This window comes from Somniosus microcephalus, chromosome 29 (genome assembly GCF_052327205.1).
Source record: "Somniosus microcephalus isolate GS21.2 chromosome 29, FLI_Smic_1.0, whole genome shotgun sequence".
Classification (NCBI taxonomy): Eukaryota; Metazoa; Chordata; class Chondrichthyes; order Squaliformes; family Somniosidae; genus Somniosus; species Somniosus microcephalus.
In genome coordinates this window covers 37,298,715-37,304,714 of record NC_141015.1, presented here as the reverse complement: position 1 = coordinate 37,304,714, position 6,000 = coordinate 37,298,715, and the positions used below count along the sequence as shown (strand labels likewise).

Below are 6,000 nucleotides of genomic sequence, written 5' to 3'. Positions count from 1 at the left end.
ATAGCCAATCATCCTAACCCGCACATCTTTGGACTGTGGGAGGAAACCGGAGCACCCGGAGGAAACCCACGCAAACACGGGGAGAATGTGCAAACTCCACACAGACAGTCACCCGAGGCCGGATTTGAACCCGGGTCCCTGGCGCTGTGAGGCAACAGTGCTAACCACTATGCCACCGTCCACCGTGTCACCGTCTCTGGGTGAAGAAATTCCTCCTCATTTCTGTCCTAAATGGCTTACCCCTTATCCTTAGACTGTGATTCCTGAAGGGTTAGCAATCCTACCACAGAGTGAGGCCAGGGGGCAGGTGTGAAATCATGGACCGAGGGCCAATATCATGCGGCTGGGTGTGGGAGGAGGTTTACAGCCATGGGACAAGGATCTGTTTGAGGCCAGGCTGTGGGTTGGGAGGGGCAAGTGAGTGGGCAATATGATTTGGGACCCCTGGAGGTTCTGACATTGAGGTCTCCCGTGGCCAGCCTTTCCAAGATGGCGATAAGACTGTTGCCCTCCTCTGAACCCCACTGGAGGAGTTGCATCCAGTTGTTGGAATTCGATGGCTGTTTTTCTGTACGATGTGATTGTTTTTGTAGCATGTGTTTGGTGAAACAGAAAATTCAGAAAGAAGGCAACTAATGAGAAAGCTGAAAACTAGCGACACAAAAGGCTTTATAATAAAAATTAATTACAGTGATTACCACTCCGTGTTAAACCTACCAAAAATGTTGCTATGGGAATCCCTTGTGATGATTCTTACAAAAATGTCAGAGGTGCTACATGCTTTGACAATGTTAGATTGGGCTACAGTGGCAGCCCATTAAAGACCCAGTGTTCGAGCACAAAAGGGTCTGACTGTGCCTGACTGAATGCAAAGCGGGTCTGATCACGCACGCACTGAGCAATTTCTAAAATCAGGACTCGAGCACAGGATGTAGGCACTTCAGTGCAATATGGAGTGAGTGTTCAATTGTCGGCAGTACCATCTTTGGGATGAGATGTCACTGACGCCTCATCAAGTGGATGTTAACAAATCTATTCAAATGACAAAAACTATTCGAAGAGCAGGGTGTTTCCCGGTGTCCTGTCCAACGCCCCTCCCTCAATCAACATCAGCAAAAAACAAATTATCTGGTCATTATCTCATTGCTCTTTGTGGGAACTTGGCTGCCGAGTTTCCCCACAATATAATTTAAAAAGTGACTGCACTTCAAAAGTATTGGCCATGAAGTATTTGTGATGTCCCGATGATGTGAAAGATGCTACATAAAAGTAGGTTCGTTTTTTGGGCAGCAGCTTTCAGCCGTGGCTCAGTGGACGGCACTCTCTCGCCTGTAAGTTCAACGGCTGTGGGTTCAAGTCCCACTCCAGAGACTTGAGCACAAAAATCTAGGTTGACACTCCAGTGCAGTGCTGAGGGGGTGCTGCGCCGTCGGAGGCGCCGTCTTTCGGATGACACGTTAAACCGAGGCCCCCTCTGCTCTCTCAGGTGGACGTAAAAGATCCCATGAAACTATTTCGAAGAGTAGCAGGGGAGTTATCCGCAGTATCCTGGCCGATAGTTATGCCTCACCCAACATCACTACAACAGATGATTCAGTCATTTATTTAATTGCTGTTTGTGGGAGCTTGCTGTGCACAAAATTGGTTGTAAAGTGTAGTGTATGTACCTTTAAGGGGAGAACTACTTTTTACAGCTCCTGTATACTGTAGTACCGGCAGTGACCACACCTGTATATAAACCCTGAGTAGGGATCTGTACGTTTAGTTTTAGAGTAACCCTCATCCAGTAAATACCTGTTGATTGTTCCCTGCAGTCTCGTGTCCAGTTATTGAAGGACACACCACATCAAAATACACGGATCTAACATAAAGCACTTTCGGGCATCCTGAGGTTGTGAAAGGCGCTCCAGCCCCACAATCCTCCGAGATTCTGCGCTCCTCTAATTCTGACCTCTTGAGCATCCCCGATTTCAATCGCTCCACCATTGGCGGCCGTGCCTTCAGCTGCCAAGGCCCCAAGCTCTGGAATTCCCTCCCTAAACCTCTCCGCCTCTCTTTCCTCCTTTACAACACTCCTTAAAACCTACCTCTTTGACCAAGTTTTTAGTCACCTGTCCTAATATCTCCTTATGCGGCTTGGTGTCAAATTTTGTTTGATTACGCACCTGTGAAGCGTCTTGGGATGTTTTACTAGGTTAAAAGCGCTATATAAATACAAGTTGTCCAGTCCCAGTCCTGATCCACCGTGGTTCTCGGAGCTTGAGGTACACGGCGAACCTGGTTTGAACTGATTACATTCCAGGTCTCTGTTTCCCTTGTTTGTGGGAGCTTGCTGGGTGCAAATTGGTTGCTGGATTTTATTTTACAACAGTGACTACACTTAAGAAAAAGTACTTCATCGGCAGCCCTATTTGGGACGTCCTGCGGTGATATAGAAATGCTTTATTGAGGGATTCTGAGTGTTGCCCATAAGGTCTAAGGCTGCTGTGGGAGCGCCTAGGCCGCGGTTGCTAAGCAACACCTCTGTGTGTCGCACTCTAAAACTTACCCCGCTCACTTCCGTTGCTCCAGTGCCTTTGACATCCGGTCCGCCGGCCTAATGGTTCCGCTGCCTCCCCCCGCTCTGCGGGCCCGGCTTGTGTTGCGCTGTGGCCGCTCCGGCGGTCCTCCCACTACCTTCATCATCATTATCCCCGGCCCGGCGTCTACCCGGGAAACCAGCGCGGCCGGTGAGTAGAGGAGGCCTGGGCCTGGCTTGTGTATGCTGTTGGCGGTTGTCAGGGTAACGGTGTGTGTCCCCCCAAATCCAATCCCCAGTCTGCAGCCCCACACCCAGTCTGCAACCTCCCCCCCAGTCTGCAACCTCCCCCGCGCCCCCCCAGTCTGCACCTCCCCCGCCCCCCCCCGCAGTCTGCACCTCCCCCGCCCCCCCCCGCAGTCTGCAACCTCCCCCGCCCCCCCAGTCTGCAACCTCCCCGCCCCCCCAGTCTGCAACCTCCCCCGCCCCCCCCCCAGTCTGCAACCTCCCCCGCCCCCCGCCCCCCAGTCTGCAACCTCCCCCGCCCCCCCCCAGTCTGCAACCTCCCCCGCCCCCCCCCAGTCTGCAACCTCCCCCGCCGCCCCCCCCAGTCTGCAACCTCCCCCCCCCCCCCCAGTCTGCAACCTCCCCCCCCCCCCCCCAGTCTGCAACCTCCCCCCCCCCCCCCCAGTCTGCAACCTCCCCCAGTCTGCAACCTCCCCCCCCCCCCCCCAGTCTGCAACCTCCCCCCCCCCCCCCCCCCAGTCTGCAACCTCCCCCCCCCCCCCCCCCAGTCTGCAACCTCCCCCCCCCCCCCCAGTCTGCAACCTCCCCCCCCCCCCCCCCAGTCTGCAACCTCCCCCCCCCCCCCCAGTCTGCAACCTCCCCCCCCCCCCCCCAGTCTGCAACCTCCCCCCCCAGTCTGCAACCTCCCCCCCCCAGTCTGCAACCTCCCCCCCCCCCCAGTCTGCAACCTCCCCCCCCCCAGTCTGCAACCTCCCCCCCCCCCCCCCCAGTCTGCAACCTCCCCCCCCCCCAGTCTGCAACCTCCCCCCCCCCAGTCTGCAACCTCCCCCCCCCCCCCCCCCCCAGTCTGCAACCTCCCCCCCCCCCCCCCAGTCTGCAACCTCCCCCCCCCCCCCCAGTCTGCAACCTCCCCCCCCCCCCCCAGTCTGCAACCTCCCCCCCCCCCCCCCAGTCTGCAACCTCCCCCCCCCCCCCCCCCAGTCTGCAACCTCCCCCCCCCCCCCCCCCAGTCTGCAACCTCCCCCCCCCCCCCCCCAGTCTGCAACCTCCCCCCCCCCCCCAGTCTGCAACCTCCCCCCCCCCCAGTCTGCAACCTCCCCCCCCCCCCAGTCTGCAACCTCCCCCCCCCCCAGTCTGCAACCTCCCCCCCCCCAGTCTGCAACCTCCCCCCCCAGTCTGCAACCTCCCCCCCCCCCCAGTCTGCAACCTCCCCCCCCCCCAGTCTGCAACCTCCCCCCCCCCAGTCTGCAACCTCCCCCGCCCCCCAGTCTGCAACCTCCCCCGCCCCCCCCCCCAGTCTGCAACCTCCCCCGCCCCCCCCCAGTCTGCAACCTCCCCCGCCCCCCCCCCCAGTCTGCAACCTCCCCCGCCCCCCCCCCCAGTCTGCAACCTCCCCCGCCCCCCCCCCCAGTCTGCAACCTCCCCCGCCCCCCCCCCCCAGTCTGCAACCTCCCCCGCCCCCCCCCCGTCTGCAACCTCCCCCGCCCCCCCCCCCAGTCTGCAACCTCCCCCGCCCCCCCCCCCCAGTCTGCAACCTCCCCCGCCCCCCCCCCCCCCCCCAGTCTGCAACCTCCCCCGCCCCCCCCCCCCCCCCCCCCCCCCCCCCCCCCCCCCCCCCCCCCCCCCCCCCCCCCCCCCCCCCCCCCAGTCTGCAACCTCCCCCGCCCCCCCCCCCAGTCTGCAACCTCCCCCGCCCCCCCCCCCAGTCTGCAACCTCCCCCGCCCCCCCCCCAGTCTGCAACCTCCCCCGCCCCCCCCAGTCTGCAACCTCCCCCGCCCCCCCCCCCCAGTCTGCAACCTCCCCCGCCCCCCCCCCCCAGTCTGCAACCTCCCCCGCCCCCCCCCCCCAGTCTGCAACCTCCCCCGCCCCCCCCCAGTCTGCAACCTCCCCCGCCCCCCCCCCAGTCTGCAACCTCCCCCCCCCCAGTCTGCAACCTCCCCCGCCCCCCCCCCCAGTCTGCAACCTCCCCCCCCCCCAGTCTGCAACCTCCCCCGCCCCCCCCAGTCTGCAACCTCCCCCGCCCCCCCCCAGTCTGCAACCTCCCCCGCCCCCCCCCAGTCTGCAACCTCCCCCGCCCCCCCCCCAGTCTGCAACCTCCCCCGCCCCCCCCCCCAGTCTGCAACCTCCCCCGCCCCCCCCCCAGTCTGCAACCTCCCCCGCCCCCCCCCCCAGTCTGCAACCTCCCCCGCCCCCCCCCCCAGTCTGCAACCTCCCCCGCCCCCCCCCCAGTCTGCAACCTCCCCCGCCCCCCCCCAGTCTGCAACCTCCCCCGCCCCCCCCCCCAGTCTGCAACCTCCCCCGCCCCCCCCCCCAGTCTGCAACCTCCCCCGCCCCCCCCCCCAGTCTGCAACCTCCCCCGCCCCCCCCAGTCTGCAACCTCCCCCGCCCCCCCCAGTCTGCAACCTCCCCGCCCCCCCCAGTCTGCAACCTCCCCCGCCCCCCCCAGTCTGCAACCTCCCCCGCCCCCCCCAGTCTGCAACCTCCACCGCCCCCCCCAGTCTGCAACCTCCCCCGCCCCCCCCAGTCTGCAACCTCCCCCGCCCCCCTCCAGTCTGCAACCTCCCCCGCCCCCCTCCAGTCTGCAACCTCCCCCGTCCCCCCCAGTCTGCAACCTCCCCCGCCCCCCCCCCAGTCTGCAACCTCCCCCGCCCCCCCCCCCAGTCTGCAACCTCCCCCGCCCCCCCCCCAGTCTGCAACCTCCCCCGCCCCCAGTCTGCAACCTCCCCCGCCCCCCCCCCAGTCTGCAACCTCCCCCGCCCCCCCCCCCAGTCTGCAACCTCCCCCGCCCCCCCCAGTCTGCAACCTCCCCCGCCCCCCCCCCAGTCTGCAACCTCCCCCGCCCCCCCCCCAGTCTGCAACCTCCCCCGCCCCCCCCCCAGTCTGCAACCTCCCCCGCCCCCCCCCCAGTCTGCAACCTCCCCCCCCCCCCCAGTCTGCAACCTCCCCCCCCCCAGTCTGCAACCTCCCCCCCCCCCCCCAGTCTGCAACCTCCCCCCCCCCCAGTCTGCAACCTCCCCCCCCCCCCCAGTCTGCAACCTCCCCCCCCCCCCCAGTCTGCAACCTCCCCCCCCCCCCCAGTCTGCAACCTCCCCCCCCCCCAGTCTGCAACCTCCCCCCCCACCCAGTCTGCAACCTCCCCCCCCACCCAGTCTGCAACCTCCCCCCCCACCCAGTCTGCAACCTCCCCCCCCACCCAGTCTGCAACCTCCCCCCCCACCCAGTCTGCAACCTCCCC

General features: G+C 64.3%; 1 protein-coding gene across 5 annotated transcripts in view; it reads left to right on the top strand.

Annotated features, from left to right (window-relative positions):
• Positions 1-2,566: 2,566 nt before the first annotated feature.
• csgalnact2 (chondroitin sulfate N-acetylgalactosaminyltransferase 2) overlaps positions 2,567-6,000 on the top strand; it is a 112,103-nt gene continuing 108,669 nt past the window's right edge. For 2 of the 5 annotated variants that reach the window (XM_085970615.1, XM_085970614.1), the window contains exon 1: positions 2,572-2,729. The gene's annotated coding sequence lies outside the window, so the exon portion shown is untranslated. Of the gene's footprint in view, positions 2,730-6,000 lie in introns of all 5 variants that reach the window. The other 3 variants (XR_015074210.1, XM_085970612.1, XM_085970611.1) reach the window with 3 other exon arrangements.